Source organism: Cyprinus carpio, chromosome B17, assembly GCF_018340385.1.
Source record: "Cyprinus carpio isolate SPL01 chromosome B17, ASM1834038v1, whole genome shotgun sequence".
Classification (NCBI taxonomy): Eukaryota; Metazoa; Chordata; class Actinopteri; order Cypriniformes; family Cyprinidae; genus Cyprinus; species Cyprinus carpio.
The window spans coordinates 8,638,224-8,664,006 of NC_056613.1; the positions used below are offsets into that span (position 1 = coordinate 8,638,224).

The 25,783-nt window shown below is 34.1% G+C and overlaps 2 protein-coding genes and 1 pseudogene across 4 annotated transcripts in view; 2 read left to right on the plus strand and 1 right to left on the minus strand.

The window, feature by feature from the left end:
- The window catches only part of LOC122140127 (HHIP-like protein 1), a 351,574-nt gene that overhangs the window by 273,858 nt on the left and 51,933 nt on the right, over nt 1-25,783 (minus strand). The window lies entirely within an intron of this gene.
- The window catches only part of LOC109108078 (B-cell lymphoma/leukemia 11B-like), a 392,484-nt gene that overhangs the window by 186,162 nt on the left and 180,539 nt on the right, over nt 1-25,783 (plus strand). The gene's annotated exons all lie outside the window — the stretch shown is intronic.
- On the plus strand, nt 15,313-18,274 carry LOC122140129 (annotated as a pseudogene).

Below are 25,783 nucleotides of genomic sequence, written 5' to 3' on the forward strand. Positions count from 1 at the left end.
AAAAAAAAAAAAAAAAAAAAACATACAGTACTGTGGTAATTTAATCCATACAAAAAGACACTGTGGTGATATGCTGTCAGATGGAAATAATCAAGATATTTTGTGGTAAAGAAATTCTTATTTTTTTTAATATAATTCTTTCAAGAATATAATCAGTGTATAACAAAGTCTCAACCTTTAACTTAAAAATGTACATATCTATCAAACATTTGGTGTCAGCAAGATTTTTGCTTAGATTTTTTTTGTTTAAAAATAATTTTAATTTTAGATATTGGTAAGATTTTTATTCAACAAGGACTTTTTGAAATTGATCCAAACGACTGTAAGATATTTATAATGTTACACAAAACAGCACAACTGTTTCACCATTAATAAGTAATACCAAATCAGCAATTCTAAAGAGTCAAGAGACACTGAAGATAAGGGTAATGGCCAGCTGAAATTTAACTTTGCATGACAGGAATAAGTGGGCCTACAATCTTTGTGTATTTATTTCTGTTTTTACAGTGTTTATTAGAATAAAGACTTCTCTCAAAGGATCCTAAACTTTGAGCGGTAGTGTAGATCTACAGGCAGGCTATATCCTTTAAACCCTTTAGTTTGTTCAGTAGCCTACACCAGTGTTTACTACATCCTGCTCCTATTCCCCTGCATGTCTATTTCAGGTCTTTGTAATCGATAAACAATTCCTTTATTATTAATCCAACTGTCCTTCTGAGACGCCGGAACTGTATCTTTGTGTGAGTACAGCGCTGGATTAATTACCCTCCTGTTTTTTGCTTATTGTATAACTGTGGGGAGGCAGCAGGCAAAAGAAGTAATTAGTTTTCACTTGGCTGATACACCGGCACATTTAAGAAAGCCCACACAAACAAACGCCTCGCACATTAAGCAAATCAATTGTCCGCCCTTACCGCGGAGGCGTGGAATGTGATTATCCTATTGGTTGGTTCACCCAAGTTCCTCTAGAATACAGCAAATGAGAAAGTATTTCAATTCAATTGTCTTCAACTGGAATTTCCCCCTGCTCACATTAAAGATGTAGCTAAGCTGCAGTGTTCAATAAGTGAAATTCTCAAGTTTCCAAAAATAAGTCAAAAGGACATATTAAACATGACATTACGTAAAATGATGTGCAAACGCCCACAACCCCGGAGAAGCATCAAGTATGTAGAAGAGAGCTTGTATCTACTAGTGAAGATGAGGAGACTTTCCTCTTCAAAGCACCTCCACGAACAACCTGACGGCTTCTGTACCCCATCCATTCAACGCCAGCAGAAAGGCCCTGGACTCTCAGGTCAAATTAGACGCTGTCAGGATGGTGTAGGTAGTTCATATAATTTTTATTGCGGCCACTTTATCTGCTCTTCCTGCTGGCACTGTGTTTCTGTCCTGTTATGTGTTGCCCTTCCGTTTTCCATCGTCCCTCCATTACGCTGTCATTGCCAGTCACTGGCAGGTTACCGGCGGCGGGTGCAGGAGTGCGAGAGAACCGTTCGGCCCTCGATCCCGCGGCTGAAAGAACGAGCGCGTGGTGCGTTACTTTAACGCAACACAAAATTTACAGCAAAGTCGGTCACGGCATCATCCATCACTGAGCGAGATGGAGCATTGCATTTACATTACAATCTAATCCCATTAGCATGGAACAACTTTATCTATTGTGGAAGATCGTCCTGCAGTGTTTTACCTTTCCAGGGGTGAACCCTATGGACAGAAATATGAAAACTTTAAGTAAATTCCTGATATAGTATGGTTGTATACGGTTGAGTGTGGTAAAAACTATTTAATATTATATTATAACTTCTTCAATATTATATTTCTATGTACATTTGTATTTAAAATTATTATAATATAGATAATATAGGCCTAGTGATAATAAACAATATAAATAATTTGTATTTATAAAATATTAATATATTTACTATTTTTTAACTTCAAATATGTGTATACAATATTTATATAGCCTAAAACTATTCTATATAATATAGAATTTGTTAAATGCATAAAGCATCTATATATATATCATCTATATATATATATATATATCTATATATATATATAGATATATATATATATATATATATATATAAAATTAATTCTTTATATATACTATAGTGACATTTGGAAATTGGATCAAAGGTTCAAACTTTTTCTTTTTTATATATTTGTTTCTATATAAGGTAAATTAATATATTATATAACATTTTAATATAATAAAATTTTAATATAATAGTAATACATATAAGAGCTGCATAAAAATATATTTGTGAATATTCGACAATGCACGGTATTTATTAGTTTTTTACTTATTATTATATTTTGTACTTTCTATTTTGTTAAGCCTAACATGTCCTGAACTTTAAACTTACTTACTTATTTATTTTTAATTTGTTTACTTTTTTGTTTGTGGTGATGCACATGCGGTATATGAGTAATTAGCGTGATTTGAGTATTACTGTGTGGTACCACCACAGTCCTCTTTTAGGGGCCACACAATCAAGTTCACATCTTTCTAGGTGCCTAAAATCTGCCTGAGTAAAAGCTGAATTATCCTCCAAGACAAACGAGAAAATGTGGTTTTACCTTCAAAAGCCCTCATTTTGTGGGCTAATTAAACAAACATTAGCTTTGCAAGGTTGGGGCTTAAAATTGCATTTGTGGTGTCATTTTTTAAAATAACGGCCATTACCAATATAATTACTACAGAAGATGCATTGAGATGCAGGGCGGTGTTTCTGGAAACATCAATCTCTTCGTAGAAACAATCCCTAGTGAATTCATACATGATCATTTAACCAAAATAAACACTCGTTCCTAAACACTGAGCACAGAAATTCAGACCAGTACTCATTCTGAACTTGATTTCATAGTATCCTTTACATCTAGATAAAGTTGTTGAGTTTCTCACCGCCAAAAAAAAAATTGACTGCAATGTGTCTATGATATTGTCTACCCTCACTGACTGCTGGTTGTGGGGTTTCCACACCCATTAGCATGCTTAGCTTGTGCCCTTTCTTTGTGGTTTAAAGAGAGACCCAGAGCTTGTCAGGACAGCTGGTTGGAGTCCTGTGAGATGAGCCGTTCAGGGAGACAACATTTCACCATTGTGGTTAGTCAGGAGGCGAGCTGCGCGGATCTGAAGTGTCTGCTCAAATGGAAGTGGGATTTTAGACGTTCCATTCCACCAAAGTGAAAACACTGTGCAGCCTGTTATATTAGCTGTTCATGAGGTGGCAGAATAAGCCGTGAATGCACAATTAATTCAAACTTAAATCTTCAATTAAGAGGGCAAGTGAAATTTAAATGGTTCTGTCAATTGTGAATGGTTCAAGTTTTATGGGTGCAAATGTGTGCTGTTTTCCCAAAAACATAACGTATACTGTATGTGTTGTATTTATATATACTGTACCATAATAAATAGACACAGTGCAATTTTTATTATTTTGTGCAGGTACAAGCTTAGGTGTATATTTCTTTTTTTTGCCATTAAAGCTTTACAGAGTACCGTCATACTCAACCGAGGTGGTTTGAAATGTCACTGAGTGCTACTTTCCAACACAATTTAAGCCTTTCAAAGTTCAACTCTACGTCAATGGTCTGTACAGGTCTGTGGAGTTGTTATCTTTAGTTTTTTTTTTTCGGGCCTTTGTTCTTTTGCTTTGATTGTGAGGGGAAAATAGACAGGATACTGAGTATGGGCGTCCGCAAGACGTGTTATTGTCCTCACACACACACGACACACAAACACACACACTCTTCTCCCGTTGGTGCCAGAGTAACTGTGAGGCTACGCGCTTGGTGCTGTCCCTCATGGAGCGACGCTGATGCTGTAGACGTACTAGACATGTGTTCTCGTTTTTATTTCCTAGTCCTCCAAGAACACCAACGATAATGTTCAAAGTACAAAGTTGGAATATACCCCAAAAACTCTGAGTGCTGCGGACAGAGGGGGGCCATAAATACAGTTTTGCTTGCTTATGTATAAATCACCGCTTGAATCTTATAGAGTTTGTTTTTGTGAAACTATCATTGGTTACAAAAGATGTTTGGATATTTAGTTGGCCATGCTCGCTGTTCACAGTGGTTAGTATCTTTTCAACACAGTGAGCAGTTATGTTTCATTAGAGCGGCTGGGTTGGAATCTGACACATATCACATACTGATCTTGTTCACCCTTTCAATCTGTCTTCCGTGTGTTCTCAGTTATGATGCAAAAACACAGCCCATAAAATGTTGAGTTAACTGTTTAATTCTGTAGAATTTTTTATGGAGATGCTGTTCTATGCAGTAACTTCACGTGCCATGCGATGCTATGTTGGTGTTAGCGATGTGAGTTGCTAGTGAGTATTCAATGTCTTCCACACATCGCCTGCTATTACATTAAACTAGCAGTTTTTGAATTGTTCTCTATTTATAATTCTAAATAATCTAAAAATACACTATTGTTGTGTGTGTATATATATATATATATATATATATATATATATATATAATATATATATTAAAAAGTAGTCAAACAATTAATTGTGATTTATTCACATCAAAAATAAAAGTTTTATGTTTACACATAATACGTTCAGTGTCGCTACAATGTGGTCACTACTTATTGTAATATATAAAATCACAACAACATGGCATTGTTAATTTAAGGGAAAACATATGCTATTGTTCATATATAAATATATTTAGATATAATAGGAAAACATAATAATATAAAATATCTAAATTGTTAATACATGTAAAAATATACTGTACTGTGTATTTATATAATAAACACAGTAGGACATAAATATAATGTATGTACTCGCTTGCACAACAAAACACCTATTTTATTGTGGATGTGTGTATTAAGTGTCGTTTGACAGATATATAGATCAAATTATATGATGTAATATATAACTTCATAATATTAGATTATATCTATCTATAACTAAATATAATATATATATATCATATAGGCAAAAATATTGTTTCTTTTATATATTATTAACAGTACATACAGATACCGAGAAGTTTCACTGAGATTATAAACTTGCATATCCAATCCTTCTCACTAGTGTATTCTCATTCAGTTTTTGAGAAAATAAATTGTGTTTTTTCTTTATCATCGCCGCAACCCGGTGGTTTTTTCATGTACAGTAGACCTTGTAGAGGTCCAACAGTCGAATTACTTTCTTACGTGCTATTCGTTCTCAGTGTGTCTCGCTGATCTTCGCTCTCTGCGCTCTCTTTATCAGTATCTCTCCTTCAAGTTTGCGTTCTGTCATAAAATCCACAGACTTTAGGCTTGAGCAAATGTCGACACACACTGCGGAGCATGACTGAGGACGTACCAGCTGCCGTTGTTACTGGGGTCTGGTGCGACTTTCCATTCTAGCATGCAGAGCCCCTGTCTCCCGGTGTGTTGATTATGGCCCATTATGTTGTTATTGCGCAGAGCATTGTTTGTAATCGGCCTGCCACCCGTTCATGCCATGGTAATGTGGATGTGGCAATGATTTCGTAGGAGCTGGGTTCTCACAGCTCGCTGCCGTTTCATACGCTGTTATGCATTACCGGTCACATAGTTCGATGGTATGGTCAGCGGTGAGGTGGTGGTCGGACTTGCACCCGTGTGTGTGTGTGTGTGGTTGTGTGTGTCCGCTCTTGCTCTCAGTGCAAAGGTAGCCATTTAACAATCAAAGCTCCGCAGTTGTGTCTACATGTGCCGCATTCTATTCGTGTTCGAGGCTAGTCACCTTAACCAACCTCCAAAAATTCAGTTTCGCTCAGATTCGAGTCAATCTTGGAGGATACTTATGGTACCCAGAGAATGATGATATGGTAATCAATTCCTTATCATGGATTTTACTGATCACAAAAGAAACCATTGTGCTAACCATGGTCGTTTAATCATATTAAACACCATGGTATTTATGATATTTACACAGTATTCCAACCACCAAATAAAGTCCCCAAAACGCATGTATGGTGTTACTGTTTTTTTTTTTTTTTTTTTTTTTTTTTTTTTTTTTTTTACCATCAGCAATAGCCACGTTTTTAAAAAAAACAATTCATACCATGATGATATCATAGCTTCTGCGGAAATGTCGCTTTACCGATTGTGAATACTGTGGTACATAAAAAAATCAAAAATAAAATAGTACTCAAATTTACCATGGTAATTCCAAACCTACAAAACATATAACCAAGCACATACTGGTGTTGACCCAAGGTTTTTTTTTTAACATATTATCCCATCTTACTTTAAAAGTGTATACCATTGGTCCTAAATTTTATGTTCCAAGGTATTTACTCCAAAGGTATTTCCTTAGGCAATACCATAGTGACTACGTCCTGGTGTAATTATCCACCGTCCAAATTTCCTCACATGTGTCCAAAGGTGGATGCTTAGAAAAATGTGTCAAACAAACTGTAATAAACTAAATAATAAAAAAAAACTGTCAAAGATTCTTTGTTAGATGTGAAAAATATACACTAATTTGCACAAATAATTGATTTCTAGTTCCAACTACAATACAAAGATATTAAGATACTATCATTTAACTTTTGGGTTATTTTTTTAGCCTTTTCACTACATAAACAACATACATATATACGTATATGGTAAAAGCCTGTCAGTTCACTAATTTAAGTTTCCTTTAAATTTCACAGTTCCATGTCTGAAAATTATCCTGCGTCTTAGGAAGTGGGTGGTTTTGGGCTATGTACGTAACTATGATAGCTCAGACTTCAGCTAAAGGTGAAAAGACAATTGTTTTACATTTTTCTCGAATACGCTTGCCATGTTGAAGAGCAAAATGCTCTTTATTTTCTCTGTCTCCATCTCCCTCTTTCCATTTTGGCATCCTGTAATTTTTCTTTTTCAAATCAGCACCTGGCTCCCATGGCAACTCTATCTGGCTGAGTAGCCAAGCTCTGTGAAATTGTCCCAGAGGCCCCTGTAACTGGGTACAGTTAGAGACGCAGAGAGTAATGTTAGTTTCTTCAGGAACACTTATAGATGCCTCGTTGTATGCAGCGTGGATGGCAGATGTTAGCATTTGCGATGTGAACTATGTACCTTTTCAATTATTTGGTCATAACAGCTCTTTAGATAAAAAGGGCAAAAGTAGATAAAGATAAAGAACAAAGGGTTATAAGTTGCCAACCTCGTGAAAGGAAACATATGTTATGTATGGAAAAAATAAGATGGTTTGGATCATCTATTATGAGATGACAGAAATAGCATACCTTGAAAACAAGTATTTTTTTTGGTTTTAAACAATGTTAAAACATTTTGCACTTCAATAAATCGAATTATTTTAGATATTATCACATGAAGCACATTTTCATGTTTTTTGACTCCGATAAAAACATTTTACAGAGAAGTTTTATACAATATTTTTTTGCTCTATTGGCTGATTAAATATGTATTCATACAACTTAGAATGTTTTTCTGTGACAGCGTGAAAAAAATCGTTAAATCTTAAAAACTGTAATTTTATTTAAAAAGTTTTCGTATAGTTTAAATGAATAAAAATATCTGTACACATTGCATTTCTTTTTTAAATAGCCTCATATTTACCCATGCGCTGCACTGTGGTCCATTAGCGTCCCCTAAATGACATTTACGAGAAATCTAGCAGTTGCTCTCTGGGCTTGTTGTGCCCTGCGACACCGCTTAAGCAAACATGTTTTACACACATGTTCAGAATCTGATAGCAGGGAACAGTGGTGGAAGAGTTAACACTTAATTCAGATAGATACTATGAGTTGCTCTACACAATAAACCTGTTTTTTGCAGTTGATATTTCCAATCAAAACAGGGCCCAAAAATGCCGCTGCATAATATTTGTGATAATTAACTATTTTCTGTACCAAACACCATTGCATACAAGTTTAAAATTATCTAAAAACGAGGCTGGAAGAAACGTGCTATCATCATGCAGAAAGGAAGAAATGATAAAATCTAAAATTCGCAAACACTAATGAAAAATGTTCAATTGATTCAATCTTCAGACATCATTGTAAAATAAATAAAACTTATTATAAAAAATAATTTTCTTAATTAATATTATTGTCGTATTGTCGCGTGTTTCCCCTATATATGAAAGTATATTTAAAAATGACCTGGAAAAAAAAAAAAAACAAGATAAATTTACTGAAAAAGCATAATGAGACAATTTCTGATAATATTTTTATTTTTCTTGCTCCATTATCAAATGTTTTTTTGTCCATACTGTATTTTTGTTAGACATATTTTAATAATTTTGTAAATATATTTTTACTGAAAATATGCTGTAATTTTGTGTGTGTGTAATTTAATAACTATAGGCATGTACTGTATGTGAAAAAATAAACTTATTCCAATAATGTACAACTTTTACAACATTTCAAACATTCATAACATGATGAATATATTTTTTTTTTATAAAGAAACATGTAATATAATATATATACTATATATATATATATATATAATATATATATATAATTAATATCTAATTATATATATAGTATATATATATATATGATATATATTAAACACTTATTTCTTTTATAAAAAAAAAATATTCTAACTTTTTTTGTAATTATTTTTTCTGTTTATTATACAAACATATATGCTCCAGATGCTACCCGTCATTAATGGATTTGTGTTTGTACAGAGCCCTGTGTTTCATCATCTGGATAAAGGAAGAGAGAAGTTCCCTTCCCAATGTTTCTAAAGTCCAACCAGGATAAACCAGCAGGAAATGAAAGCTGGTACAATGTACATGGGTTTTGGGGAATTCCCAAAACACCTTCCAGCAGCAGCTTAGTCAGCGTGACTTACAGTGTTGTATCTGCTAAACGCGGTTTCCAGCTTCTTTCTTTCCTTCCCCTGGTAGCAAAGACCAGAAGGATCTGACGGGTGGGAGAGAGGAGAATCCAATTGTATGAAGCGCTTAGAGCTGTCTAGATTTCAGTCCTCATTTCTGCCATCAGGTTTCAGTGAATTCTCCATTCTTGGTGTAGTAGGTTTCGGAACGTGGTTTTAATGTAGCCATTTTTTTCTGGTGCACGTGTGGTTATCCCAGAGATGCGCAGTGAGGGGGTTGATACCGGGGGTTTTCACTGTAAGGTTGAATACTCATCATTAGCCAGATGAACATGTTTCTGGCATTCAACATCATCCGTGTGGAACAGCCTATCTCCCATATTTATGTCACACGGATGTGTAGCTACACATAACTTGTAAATCAACAGGCCAACATATTCTAGGGGTCAAATTGTATTAGTAGTTGCTTGCCAGATCCATCCTATTAACCATTTAAAATAGATGGGGTGGGATTTAAACAAACCCTTGATCCAAAAGCATTAAATTTAGGTGCATAACTTTTCCTTGCCTTCATTATCATACTTCAAATTGTGCAGCTAACTGACAATTGTGGGTAAAATGGTACAATCCCCTAATATTTATATATGTAAAATGTAATATTTAGACATAGCATACTTCAATTTGCTATTGTACTTTTCTTAGGGATTAAACACAAACCCTAATCCAAGCATTATGTAATGTAGGCCTTTTTCTGCATCACGTGTGTTATCCCCCAGAGCGGCAGGAGGGGGGTTGATAACGGGGTTTCTACGTGTAGTGAATACTCATCATCCATATGACATACGTCAAATTGTCTGTGCGCTAACTGAAAAGGTTTGAAAATGGACTAATCCCTAATATTTACTCTACTGTAAAATGGATAATAAGATATTATCAGGTACACCTTCAATTTGCTAGTGTACTTTCTTCCTCAGTCCTCTGTGGCCCTCTGATAAAGGGCTTTTTATACAATTTATATTAAAAATAATATAATTTGGAAAGTATAGTATAATCATTTAAGTATATTATAATACGGTTTGTTGTATTGTTTTAATTTTTTTGCAGTATTTTAATATATATATATATATATATATATTTAGATAATATAGATATATATATATAATATATATATATAGATAGTGTTTTTGTCATAGATCTATATATATGATATTTGATGACATTTTTATTTATGTATCTATATGTCCATATATAACAGTAAATGTTACATCATAAATGTACATTATCTATCTATCTAGCTATAGGTTTTTTTTTTTAATATCTATTACATTAATATAATATATATTGCTGTCAAACGTGTAAAATCGTGATTAATTGCATCAAATAAGTTTTTGTTTACATAGTATATGTGTGTGTACTCGTATATTTATAATGTATATATAATTCACACACCATGCATGTTATATATTTAAAGAAAGGGTCATCGTAATGCGTGTAGCATTTATATATTAAATATATTTATATGATATATATAAAATTATATGAATTAGTAATATAAGATATATGTAAATATTTTCAAAAATATACTACGTATGAGTGTGTATTTATACGTATATACATAATAAATATACACAGTCACACACACTTAATCCAGCTGCGATTATCACAAGTAATCATTTGGACAGCGCTTATATATATATATATATATATATATATATTATATATATATATATATATATCTAGATATATATACATTTATATATACATTTACGCCATGCTGTTATACAGTGTAATAACATGGTAATTTGAGTATATTGTGGCTAATATATATATATATATATATAGTATATATTATATATATATATCTATATATTTTTTTTTTTTTTTTTTGTCCCATGTGGGACTAATGAGTATCTATTCTTAACGATTTACAGTCATTAAGAATAAAACAATAAAATGTTACAATTTTATTTAACAATCCCATGAACTTGTTTCTCACACAAATGAGCCTAAGATTGGCTCGCGTTTTTTACTTCAGATGGTACCTGACATGAGACGAGTGTATTGAAAAGGTGACCTCAGTTGAATTACCACTCTATGAATGACACTGCAGCTGGATTGATGAGTTATTATGGACAGTGACAGGTGATAAACCTGAATTTGTCCATATAAACGTGAGAAGTTTCAGACAGAAACCCCTTTTTAATTTCCTCATCTGCACTGCGACGTGTCTTTAAGAAAATGGCTACCTTTACTCAGTATACCTTCTCCTCCTCCTTCTCCCTCCCACTCACTTTTCCACTTCACTCCCAATGCATTCAGACCGCGACAGTAGGCAAACATGACATGTCTAAGCAGGCAGAGAGAGATATAGAAACTGCGGTGGTACCCCCTGCCCTGCCTCTGCAACCCCCCTCCCCAGAACCGCTTTTATCTCCCTCAGCTGCATTCCGCTCTTTATTCACTCACCTTCCAGATGCACGTCGGGCAAAGAGGCTCCATAATTAGGTGGCGAGATCTCGGTCTCCGATCACTTTGGTCACGTTAGCAGCACTGAACAACCAATCTACCGATGAGTGACAATTCTACCCCAAACCGTTATACTACAACCACAGTTGCCAGGAATCAGTGTGTGTGAAAAGTCATGCAGCAAGAAGATGACGTGGGGGAAAACGAGTGTTTTTAGCGCTCGTAAATAAGCTTGGGGTCAACTGCTATTTTCTACAGGTTCTTTCCTTTATTGTTTTCTTTTTTTTCTTAATTAAAAACACAGGAGCGGCTTCTGTCGGAAAAGTCGAGGGAGAGCAGAGATAAAGGGCTTTGTGTATAATGTTTTCTCTGTCAAAGATTTTCTTTGGTGGGGCTGTTAGAAATCCTAGTCTGTCTGTGGAAGGGGAGAGTTAAGAATAGCATTCGTATGCTGAAACAGAAGAACATTAAGAGAGGATTTCGAGATAAAACTGATTTGTGGATATGTGGTGGGTGTTGGACAGCTTCGGGTTAACAAAAAATAAACAATCCACTCTATGCACTAGCTATCCTTGATTTTCCCTAAAATCATTGTTTTTTTTATTTCTTTATGGGGAATCGTTTCTTGCTCGTTCCTTTCTTCTCTGTCTTTCTTTCTTTCTTTCTTTCTTATAAACAATCAAATAAAAACGCAAAAAAAGTTGCCTCTTTGTTAGATTAATGATGTATTTTATATATAACATATATATATAACATATTATATATATATATAACTATATATAAGATATACTATATAGATGCAAACACATGCATATATATAAGAAAAATAGGTTGTTTATATATTAAATATGTTTATATATAATATAAATATAATAATAGTAATTGAATCTAAATCGAAAATTAACCTAATCATATACAGTACATGTTAAATTATTTTCCTAAATATATATTGTATGTGTGTATTTATTATATACATAATAAATAACCTGCAGTCATACATACATATATATTATGCAAACAAAAACTTTTATTTTGTATGTGCGTAATCGTTTGACAGCACTAATGTATATATATATATATATAGAGAGAGAGAGAGAGAGAGAGAGAGAGAGAACATTATTTTTACTAATTTATATTTTAAAAATAAAAAATAAAATGTTATATGAGAAAAACCATATTCAAACTGTTACCTGCAGCGTAATGGTTAGTTTCTGAAAACAACGTACACATAACGGTGTCTATAAAAATAAAATTGACGTGTATAAACCAGCTAAAAATATATATAATCAAATGGTATAGAAAATAACACATGGGTTTTTATTATATTATATATAATATATATATATAATATATATCGACCCTATAATATATATGATATCGCCCTATTACCTGCCTATATACTAGATCATATATACTATCCCCCCCATATACTAACACCACACACACACCTCACACACACAACACACACATTTGATTTTTTTTTATGCATATTTTATTTTTTTACCTTTTTCACGGATATACTGATCATTATGCTGCCGGCTAATTTCTTCCCGATAATAATATGCCCAAATAATTAGACATTGCATGTAACGGAAATTTGCTCTTATTGTTATCTAAATTAGTCCTTTTATTCACTTGTATCATTATTCAAGGCTGGGGGAAATTCAAAAACGTAATAATTTTCCAAAAAAAAAACGGCATCTTCCTCTGTCGACCACTTAATGTGATTATTTGAACGCACCACGTCCCACTCAATGTCAATGGTGATTACAGTTCTGCCTGTTGTTCCTTGAAAACTCACAGAATGTTTTATCGCAGAGTAATGACCTCAAGTGCATGATCCAGTTAGGACTATCCATGAGGCTTTACTTTGAACTTGTGCACTCATATTTTTCCCTGATATTTCATTTCATGTCATAGCCCATGTCACAATCTCCTATGCAGGGGGTTAATGTCTTTCTACAGTCTTGTTCTGAACCGAAAATGGCAGTTATTGTTTAATGAGTGAAGACAATACAACCTTATCTTGCTGTGCAGCAGCGATTGTGTTTTATAATCCATTATTTATATGCCTTTAAGTTCAACAAGTGACATTGATTGTGCATTTCTTAGAAAACAGAGGGAAGGGCCTTTTAAAAAATCATTTATGTCTTAAGTGTAGTTGGGAGAGGGCGTTCCCAAGCTTTTCCCTCTGCAGAAGACACAGGGTGTAGTCTGAGATGTGCAACCACAACAACCACGCGCTGATTGTGGCGCAAAATTTCCTATACTTCCTACCTAGGACAAACCGCAAGAGACTGGTGATGTAAGAGACGACACCCAACTGGCCAACAGTGTTTACTCCACCCTATAGCAGAGTGAGTGTAACTGTCTCAAGTGCGCTTTGGATAAAATACAACTGTATGCTTAACTGTAATGGTGTAAATGCAATAAAAAATGTCTCTAATTTATTTGCACTATTCATTCGTTTCCTGTGTTGCAATAGTGGATTTATTCTCGTATGAAGAAACTGATTTAAAAGGTGTAAAAGTCCAGTAACACAAAAATGTCCGTTTTCTTTAACAGTGATGTGTCTGTATTTGTAAATTAGTATAATTTTGTGAAATTCTGTTTTCCAAAGTTAAAATTCCAATATTATCAATATAATTTATGGAATAAGTTGTGGGTTAAACCAATACAATACAATAATAATAATAATGAAACTTTTATGCATTATGCTGCTTTTTTCCTTAATTTAATTTACTTATATTTATTTATGTATCTAATTGGGTTTATGTTATTTATCATATCTTGTAGCTTGAAAATATGCCAGAGTTTACATTATGACAACTTACCCCATGTAATTATGTAGTTAACTAAAAACTAAAAAAAAAAAAAAGTTTCTTGAAATAAAAATATCTATATTTAACTTGATGTACTAAAAAGACCTACATCTAAAACTAAACTAAAATACAATAAATAAAAAATTACAAAAACTGTGTTATACATTTTTTTTTACAAACTAATAAAAATAATAATAACAAAAAAAAAAAAAAAAAAACTAAAACTTCAACATGAAACGAAAATAACAGAAATAAAAGTAATGCAAACTATTGTTTAAAAAATTATAAAAGGTCTAAATGAAATGAGTTTTTAATATATGCAAAGAAATGACTTTCAAAAATAAAACCTACCTTGAGAAATTAAAGATTGAAAGCCAGAAATATGAAAACTAGCCCCAGACCCAGTTTTTATTAAATTCTGTTATATATATATATATATATATATAGATATATATTAATATTTTTTATATGATATATAATATATATGATATATATATATATATAATTTTATATTTAATTAATTTTTAGTAATGCAGTTTAATTTATAATTATAATTGGTATTAAAATGATAATAATGTACATGTAAATAAATCTGTATACTATAAAAATAAACAGTAAAACAAAAAACAAAAAAGTTTTTACCCATCTAACTTGGAATTAGCCTTATGCACGGAGAAGTAGGCTTGATAGTGATATTGTAAACGTGTATGTGAAAAGAGGAAATACATGGAGGCAATCGTTGGATGTGTTAATCTTGTCACGTTACTCTTCCTGCTTTTGTTTGCCTGAATTTAAAACCAAGCCCAAAGGTATTATCTTAGATTGTACACATTTTTTATAATTGATAGGATATCATCTGCAGCCTGCGAGATCAGACAAATATTCGAGTTATGCAGGGCAAGACAGGTGGAAAAAACACAAAGGTGACTAGAGTTCATTTCTCCCAGCAGCAGCAGGAGGAAGCGAGCGGAGGAGAGGACCACGCCCCTTGCTCCACAAGCACACTCCCGATTTTCTCAAACTCTGCGTTCTGATTGGGGGCGCGACCTACGGGGAGTAATTTCCGGTATGCGGAGGCTGGAAATTTAGGTTTACTCGCTTGTGGGTTTTTCGGGGGTAGCGGTTGACGCGCGTCGCCCTGATCACCGAATCATTTCCATCTTTTTCGTCTTCATGCATTTGATTGTTTAGTCTTAGATAAGTATGACTGAGGCGCGCGGGGAATAAAAATGAGGATTGTCACGCAGCGAATGGTGTGAAACCAGGAAGAAGACATGGCATGGTGAAGAACCATCATCATCACCATCATCAGTATCAAAAGCAGGACAAGGTAAGGCCAGATCATGCATTGAGATCTTTGAGTCCTGCATTGCTAATATTTAATATCTGCTTGTGCAATGTGTTGCACGATGAAAATAATGATGCATGGTAACACACAGCAGCTGTTCTCAATACTGTGTGTGCCAGGGTTGTGCTCCGTTAGTGCATGACATGCAGTTTCGCTGTTTATGGCATGGTCACATGTGGAAAAGAAAGTTTGACAGCCAGATGAGATGTAGACTTTCTCCTGATAATATCGTTTTATGAGCCTGGCCATCAAAAATATGATCTGGCTAATGGGATATTTCCATAAGTAAAATCTTATGCTGCATTTGCATTAATGTAAGTAAAATGCATCAAAATAGCAAGTCAAGATATTTAGTGTCTTCATAATAACTTGACTTCAGGGGACTTTTAAATATAAACCAGCGTTGAGAAACTGGATTATAAAAATTCATGGACAAAAAGTGTGAAAACTAGCCCTCTTCTCATAATATAGTTATACTCCCTTTGTATAGATTTATATTTTATATATATATTTATGTTTAGGTTTTTAGGACAACTTTGATGAAAGGTTTTGATCCACTTTCGAATGTGGATTAGTGTGTATTATAATTTTATAATCTGTATGTAGTTTATATGAATATTTTCATTTACACATGGAAAGGGAATAGGTAATTAGTATATTTTATTTTAAAGTTATAGAAAATAGATATATAGATCGATCAAAAAAGCCCTATATAGGTAATAAAATTCTACTTTTAGCCTATATTTGATTAGTCTTTATAATAATATGGGTTTTAGTAACATGTTTTAATTTTAATCCCTATTTAAATTTTTAGTAATATTCAAACATTATTAATAGTAACATCTATATTTTATTTCATTTATGTTTATAGATAAATCTATCAATGGATCGTATATCTAAATAGGCAAATGCAGTGAGGAAGTCAAGCCAAGATCTTGATCTCATACCAGTGTCTTGTGCGGGTGATTGTAAGCAACTCATGATTCAAGTTAAAGCTCTAGGAATTTCTGTCATGTGCCTCCTGTACTGTAAGTGTTTAGAGTGGGAAAATCGGTCCGCTTCATCTATTCCAAGATATTCTGTGCTTTGGTATTGTCACAGCTTCTTTGTTTATCCAACTAAACTGTCTTGTAGAGCCCTATCAGCTCTTTCAGCTTCTGCTCCGATTCACTTTCCATTGTAATGTTCAGCAACAGCTTACAAATGTATATCACACACATCTAAGTTTTGAAAAGCTTTTATCACACATAGTCTTTTTTCTGGAAGGTGCTTTCAGCCTTGCAACTGAATGCAAAGTTGTGCTGCTGTCTTGGAGCTGGTTGCAGCTCACGTGGATGTCAGTGTTGCTAGACTCCGAGGTATTTGTTAGTGGAGCATGACTAGTCACATGTGCCTGCAAATCACAGGGTTTTAAATGAACTGCTTTGACTGTTTGCTCCTGAAACTTTTGCGTAATCCTTTGGTTACCATGAGTAACAGAGTTTTTGACAATGAAAGGTCAAACTGAAACTGTTCAAGTTAATCTGACTTTTGCAGAGTGTCCATGAATAAAGCTTGCCACTGTTTCTGTACGAAACTGTTAAAGTAACCAAAAGGAATCTGTTGTTTCTGCAGATGTTTGAATTTTACACGTCTTGTAATCAGTAACCACAATGTGATGGGACCATGACTACAGTGTTTTTAATGTGTATTGCTTTACAGGTTTACCATGCTGCATGCAATGGAGAACTTTACAGCAGGCCGTTCATCGAGTCCTTTGAGGAAACTCCCATGTGGTTGCCGTTGCTCACGTACATGGGCTACGGCATCCTCACGATCTTTGGATATCTGCGGGATTTCATGAGGGAGTGGAAAATTAGAAAAAAGAGTGCCACATAGCCAGAGAAAGAGAGGGAGCAGAGCAGAAGGTAAACATTGTCATGTGTGCATTGTGGAAAAAAGCAAACCAATACACTTCAAAACAAAAATAATAAATTATAATTTTTTGTAATAATATTTTACAATATTACAGTACTTTTATTCAGCAGGAAAGAAATACATTTTAAAATATATTTAAATAGAAAAACCTAATTGTAATAATATTTTACAATATTACTGTTTTTATTAAATTAATGCAGCTTTGGTTAAGCATAAGAGACTTCTTTCAAAAACATAAATGTTACTGATCTCAAAAATTTGAACGGTACTAGGGTATTAATTTTAATGTAAAAAAGGAAATTTTTTTTATAATAAATAAAGTCGTTCATTGTAAAATTTCCGGGGGGTGGAAGTTTCATGTTATAAGAAACATTTTTAAAGATTAAATTATAAAAAATTAGAAATTAGGTAAGCAGTTTTTAAATTATGAATGCCTGAAAAAAAATGGTGTAATTTCCATAGAGCATTATAGTAATTAATTGGTGTACGTTTGAGAGGAAGAGGTTATTTTGTCAGAGGAAGGATATTGTGCAGTTTACCGTTACTGTAAAGTACTTTAGGGCACCGAAAGGTTGAGCTTTGTTTTTTCTACACGCCTTTTATGGATGTTATTCTTCCTAAAATATTGAATCCAAGTCAACTTAGTCACCCCAATGTAATGTAACACAAACCAAAATGAGCTGTTTTTCAAGTAGTGAACAAAAATATCAAGTATGTGAATCTGTTCTTTTTTCTTTCTTTCTTTTTTGTTTTTCCAGGACTTTGTTTCACTTTATCAAGACTTTGAGGAATTTCTACACAAGGAATTTATACATGAGGATTCGGGACAGCTGGAACAGGCCCATTTGCAGTGTTCCTGGGGCCACGTTTGACCTCGTTGAGCGCAGTTCCAATGATTACAACTGGACCTTTGAGTAAGTAGGCCGACTTGGACCTGAACAGGAAAAAAAACATCACGTCTTTGACTGTTTTACCTCCCAAGATGAGAGTTTTATTAATCTAATGATTATAATATCAAGGTCACTTTCAAGCCAGTGTACAATAAGCTTTCAAAAGGAAGGCTGCTAGTGAAACGACTTGATTTATAACCTGAAATATGAGGTTACCGAGGTTACATGAGACTTACAATCCATTATAGGGTCGTCAAGGATTAGTTTTGGCTCAAAAGAAATCTTACGCAAGTGTATTGTGCTCTTTCAGGTACACTGGGCGAGTGGTGAAGGATGTGATAAACCTTGGCTCGTATAATTATCTGGGCTTTGCAGAGAACACAGGCGTCTGTGCCACAGCTGCTGGAGAGGTGACGGTGAAATTTGGGGTGGGGCGTGGCCAGCACTAGACAGGAAATGGTGATGTGAGCGCTTATGAGGACATTTTTGGGAAATATTTGGATGTAAATGTCTATAAGGCATATTTAAGCATTTAACATTCACACAAAACACACCACATACAACATATAACATTGTGTTTAAAATTGTGATACGCAGGATAGTGGAATGTAAAAATGTATACATTTTAAATTTATACGTTTTCAAAATCTCTTATAAAATAATACGAACAGGTAAACTGTGTAACAGCTGAAGCTAAGCATGCTAATTAAAGTATTTTGGCTAGATGTTAGATAATATTAGAAAAATATTGGGAAAGCTGTCAGGCCGTCTCCAACATTGGCAGCATATTTTTGAATGAAAAAAAAGTTTTGCAGTGAAACTGAATTGTGACACATCTTTTCTTTTTGTATTGCGAGTCCTACATCCAAGTATAATAGATTATTGAAAAACAAGAAAAAATTTAGGGCGGGAGCAGGGTTGCCAGGTTTTCACAACAAAACCCATCCAATTGCTATTCCGAACTAGCCCAAAACTAGTCCAATTGCGTTTTTTGGGTGCTCCCATGGTAAAATCGTTTTCCAGGGGGTAAAAAAAATACAAGTTTTTTTTGTAGGAGTTCTTCTAGTAAAATTTGCATTCCAGAGGATTAATATCAAGTTCTTGGGTCACTTTAACCTGTGGACATGAAAAAACAGTAAACATACTCCACAAGAAAACTGTGGACTTGGCAACACTGGGCGGGAGGCTTGGTTTTGGTCTAATGCTTGTTGATTAGATTTAGGCAGATCAGTTTGAATACTAGCTTCCTGTTGATTGTAAGAAAGGGGCAGGTTTTAAGGGGGACTAAACAAATGGATGAAGATGGATGAAAGAAATGAAAAGTAGTCTGTCGTTTTCACTGAATGGTTCAGTGATTCTTATGACATTTCGATGAAGATTTGTTTTTAAAAGTGAAACATATACCATGAATGAATGTTTGTACCAAATGATCAATTATATGCATTTAGAAAACAGACTGAATTTTTCATTTCATGCTGTCTTTGAATCTAGTTTATTTTATGGGCTTATGTGGGAGCTTTCTAGGATTTTACTTTCGAAAATACACACAGGTGTGTTTCTCATAGCTACTGTTTAGAGTAAGTCAGTGTTTGCATGCATTAGCTGATTTATTTGTGTGATTTGCTTAGGCAACCTCGACAAGCATGAAGAGTTGGAGAAACTGGCGGCGTCATTCCTGGGAGTGGAGTCGGCTATGGCTTTCGGCATGGGGTTTGCAACCAACTCCATGAACATTCCTGCGTTAGCTGGCAAGGTTTGAAGCACTAGACCGTTGAGTGTTCCTCACTATCCTCTCTCCTGCTTTGCCAGCTCCTCTGTCCCATCTCTTGCTGTGATGAACCACCCAGGCAACTCCTAAAATTCATAGGAGTGTCAGCACAGGCGGATCCCGCCTTGACCTGTCAGTGCTTGTTTAATTAATACATAAGTTTCTGGTGTGTGAATGTTTTCCTTTGTTGGTTAAGCACACTGGGTGGATATGTCATATTTTATCACCAGTGCAGAGGAAGGAGATTACTGTAATGGTACAGATAGACCACCGGTTCCAACTCAAACAGTTTGTGTAGCTCACACAATGGAATGCACTTGATAAGGCATAACTGAATCGCCACAGGAAAATTGCGCTTAGCTGCAAGTGCACCACAGAGATTTCCCAACCTCACTTCCTGTTGCAGGCCTAGTGATTTGGCACTAAAATGCCTGACTTTCCAGATTTGCATGACCGAAACTCATTTCAAAGGATGTGTGTTATTGCGAAAGTCACGCATTACAAAAAGCGGAACAAAAGAAACGGCAAAAAAAAGCTTTCACTCACATTTTTAAAAGGCATCATTTTAAAAGCTAATTAAAAAGTATACACATTTTTATATACACTACTATTCAAATAACGTAGTCAGTAAGGAAGTACTTTTATTAAGCAAGGATGCATTAAATTTTGTATTTCAATTCCAAATAAATCCTGTTCTTTTGGACTTTTTGTTGATCAAAAAAAATCATAAATATAAAATAGGATCATGGTTTCCACAAAAATATTAAGCATCACAACTGTTTTCAACTGTGATAATAATAAGAAATGTTACTTGAGCACCAAATCAGCATATTAGAATGATTTCTGAAGGATCTGTCAAAATGAAGAATGGAGTAATCGCTGCTTTAGGAATAAATGACATTTTAAAATATTTAACAATTATTTTTGATTACATAAATGGCATTTGCTTACAGTGACCTGACACGGTTTGTTCTGTTTGCAGGGATGTCGGATTCTCAGTGACGAGTTTGAAAACCATGCCTCTCTGGTACTGGGAGCCGGCTGTCCGGCTCCACCATCCGGGTCTTTAAACACAATAGTGAGTTTACACTGACAGGCACATATCTTATCTTATCATATCATCACCATATCTGTATGTCTTAACACTCTCAGTCCTTGTTCACAGATGTTAAACAGCACAAAGGTAAAGAATGAACATTTGGTGCAGCTCCAGTGCACACAAAGCATGATGCTGCAACTGCTTGAGTGGAAGATTGACAGACCTTGACCCATGTTAAAATCTTAAAGCTGAGGTCCTGAATTTGACCTATTTGTATTCAGGATTGTTTTTGGACTTGTTTCTGAATGCCATTTCGGTTAATGTCCAGTCAAACACCATGAATACAAATTTTATCACTGGAAAGGTCAGCTCTCCATCACATTTCAGCTGTGTTATTCTAAGTGAATCATTTAAATTGGCAATTTGGACAGATGACTGTCAGTGATTAATAAATGAGCTTGTAAATTGATAAAAGTAACTTAAGGTGAATAGGTAATGGTCCTTGAAACCCTTGAGTCAGATTGGGGAACTTCAGCAGCACTCTGATTCTTATTACTGAAGTGCTTAAAGCAGTTCTTGCACTGACACTTTGTATTGAATTTATGTGCTGTGGTTCCTTAAATTATGACCAAGGACACAGTAACATTTTACTACACTATGACCCCAGAATACCACAGAGTTTTCATATGGCTGATGAATAAAATACCAATTCATCAGTAGCTTATGTCACCAATATCATGCCATTTAATCTCTATTTTTTATGAATAAAGTCTTACACAAATTTTAAAAAGTCTTTGGGTCAAATGTAGTTATTTTACTCTGGGTTAAACATTTTATTTGCTTAAATGCAGATATGCAGAGCCTTGAGAAGTTGCTCAGAGACGCTATTGCTCATGGTCAGCCTAAGAACACATCGACCCTGGAAGAAAATTCCTCATTCTTGTGGAGGGCATCTACCAGGTGATTAAACTCTTTTGTTTACCTCAAAATTATTTCATTATTGCAATTGTGCATTCTGTACTGCTGTGACTTTCCTACAAGTGTGAAACATGTTATCACGTACATTCTTGACAGTTTAACGATCAAATGAATTGTCATACTCACACATTTCAAAGTTTAATGTACTCTTACCTGTTATTTACTCAGTATGGAGGGCTCCATTATACGGCTGCCAGAAGTTATAGCCCTGAAAAAGAAGTACAAGGCCTATCTTTATCTGGATGAGGCTCACAGTATCGGGGCATTAGGACCCAACGGTCGAGGGGTGGTGGAGTATTTTGGATTGGACCCCAAAGATGTAGATGTCATGATGGGCACCTTCACAAAGAGCTTCGGTGCTGCTGGTGGATACATAGGAGGGAGGAAGGTATAACGTTCAAGTGCCAATTTATACATTTTACGAATAGCAAAGTCCACACAATAATTTGTTATATACTCTCTTTAAGTTTGTTATTTACAAATATGCGCTTTTTTTTTTTTTTTTTTACTTTTTTTTTACTTTTTTTATAATACATTAAAGCAAATTATAAACAATGACACTAAACATACTTTGACAGCAGCAGTGACACAAAAAAAACAGAGAAATAATAATACAAATAAGTAAGAAGAATTGAAAGAAGACACATACAACATTGTCAATATAATACAACAGGAATAAATCAAGATTCCTTACGGATCAGTTCATTTTAATGTGCCAGATACATAGTAACAGTGTCGACCTTTATATAAAAATGTCCAGTTTCAGTTGGAGTTTTTTTTTTTTTTAATGTGTTAGGATCACCAAGACTGCATTTATTAAAAATGTCTAAAAATACAGTAAAAAAAACTATATATTTTTATAATGTGATTTCAATGTGTGCCATTATTTTTGTAAAAAAACATACAAGTCTTTTCTGTCACTTTGGATCAATTTAATGCATCCTTGCTGAAGATATTTATTTATATATGTATTTATATATTAGTGCTGTCAAATGATTCAAATGGAAAATTGCGATTAATTGCATCCAAAATAAAAGTTTTTGTTTGCATGTTATATGTGTGTTCTGTATATATTTATGTATATATATCTATGACTATATATATATATATATATATATATATATATAATATATATAGATATGCACACACATACAGTATGTATTTTGAAAATTTTACGTCTACATTTATATTCATATATTTTTTTATACATTTTTTTATATAAACAAAAAATTTTTCTGAAACACATTACACAAAACACATTAGGTAAACAAACTTTTATTTTGGATGTGATTAATAATTTGACGTTTGATTTTGATTTTTTTTACATACTAAATTTTGAATGATAGTTTTATAATTTCCTTACAGGAAACATTTTTTTCGCTTTTTTATGCTTTAGGATTTACAAAGACTACCTACGAACTCACTCTCACCAGTGCAATTTATGCCACCTCTATGTCGCTTCCTGTCGTGGAGCAAATCATCACTTCTATGAAGTGCATTATGGGGAAGGATGGAAACAACAATAGGTTATTTTTACTTTATTTTACCTACTTTATTTTTCTCTTGTATTTTTTTTATATTTACAGAATCGAGGCACCCCAAACATATTATCATTTACTTGCCCTCATGCTGTTTCCAAAACCATGTTATTTTATTTCATCCATAGAAGTCAAAGGAAGAAATATTGAATAATATAGTGGCTGTTTTCTCCTAATGAGTGTGACCAAAGCTTTTAAAGCTTTGAAAGGGAAAAAAGGGTTTTCACATGACTTGTATACACATCATATAAAGCCATACACATAGCTTTGTGTGATGAAGAGATAAATTATGCAATCACATGTGTTTGGAATGACATGAGAGCAAGTAAACAGACAGAATTTACATTTTTTTTAAGCAAGTAAATAGTCAACTGTGTTTTGTTGAGTGCACCACAAGGTGGCAGGGTTGACCCAAAAATAGATAATCAACTTGCAAGAACGTACTATGGATGGTCTTCAGCATTTTGAAGCTGCTTTACATTACAAGTGTACACTTATTTACCTTGCCAGATCTTTTTTTTTAATCAAGGTGCCATTTCTAGAACTTGCATATTGCAGCAGATAATTCAGGTGGCATAGATATAGATCAAGATGCCAAACATTTCAAACAAGAATGCTGTGTCACGAAGTCACGAGATGAAGGTGTTAGTCAAAATCAACCAATGTGCGTGTGTGTGTGTGTGTGTGTGTGTGTGTGTGTGTGCGTGTGGTTTTTTTTTTTTTTTTTTTTTTTCATCTGGGCAATCAGTCGTACAGTAAACACAGTCACGTCTTCCTCCAGCTGTTATTTCCTGTTCTCATGTGCACATCATTCACTGAAAAGCATCCCTTTACTTTGTCAATTCCATTGTTCTTGTCTTTGCTTTATTGGCTGTTTTATTTCACTGTGAAAATACAATCTTTATGTTTGTTTGCTCTGTGTGCTCTGGATTAACTTGGCCCAGAAATTGAAATAAGTGTTTCTCAAGGATCACTTTGAAGTGGAACGAAGGGGAAAAAAAAAGAAGATCGTCGATGTGAGATTTTTCTTCATACAATTTCCCAGCGCTCATGAAATGAGACTGATTAGTTCAACAGCTGTACACAGACTCCGTCCAGGTAAAATATTTAGCTCAGAGTTTTAAACCTCAGCAAATGTGTTAACAATTACCCATGTAACTAGTGTGATCTGGCCCTTTGGTTAGACCCACCGAACTGCCTGTTTTCCCCCTGCCACTCAATCAACGCTGGCAGCTACAACAAACAGGCTCTACCGGACCGCCGGGTCCAGGTGAAGTGCTCAATATGACTAATATGAGTATTACTTTGCTTGGCTAAGGGCTATTTTCATCTCCTTACAAAGACTTATTGTTTCCATCATCCTTAAATATGTCTCCTGAGAACATTTTGCTGTCTCCCAGAGACTTTTCTCTTCTCCTTCACCTGCTAATAGACTTCCTGACTCTCACCAGCATCTCACACTGATGCAAAAAAGATCTAAACTCTTGACCTATGATGTAAGAAGATCCAGCTCTGGTTTGGCGTTATAGGGTGCTTTTTTTTAATATAATTATTTATATTTTCAAGACAAAATGCAATTATTTATGAGAGATGATGTTTTTTTTCTTTTCAGGATTTCAGTCTCTCCCCAACCAATCGAGAACAGACTAATGACTAAAAACGTTATGATCATTAAAAATTTTTATATAAAAAAAAGAACATAAAATATAGCATTACTATATATTTCCGTTTATTTTAAATTAGTGCATTTGACTAATTTTTTGATATTTTTGGGGGGGATTTTAAACCAAAAACCAGGTCATTTCAAATAACATTCTTCACATGCACACAAATTCAGTTATTTATCCAGAACTACAAAGAATTTGCTGTGCAAAAGTATTTTTGAGTGCATTTTAGGGCTTTTAGATGCACGCAGTAATAACAGGTTACCGATGATTAACCTGATGACATTTTATGTAGATTAACTGATATTGGAGCATCTAAGAGTGAAACAAAGGTGGACCTGAACAATCAGAGTGTTTGTGTGCAATTGGATTTGTTGGGGGTTGATGCACAAAGAAAACTAATCAAGCAAAGGTCAACTGGGAGACCATCCTGTGTATCCTCATGGGATACATTCATTTCATTTCGGTTGTGGCAAAACAAAGTATTTCAACTCCCACTTTTCTTGCCTTATGCATATTAAATGGTTTCAATACTGTACTTTCATCATTA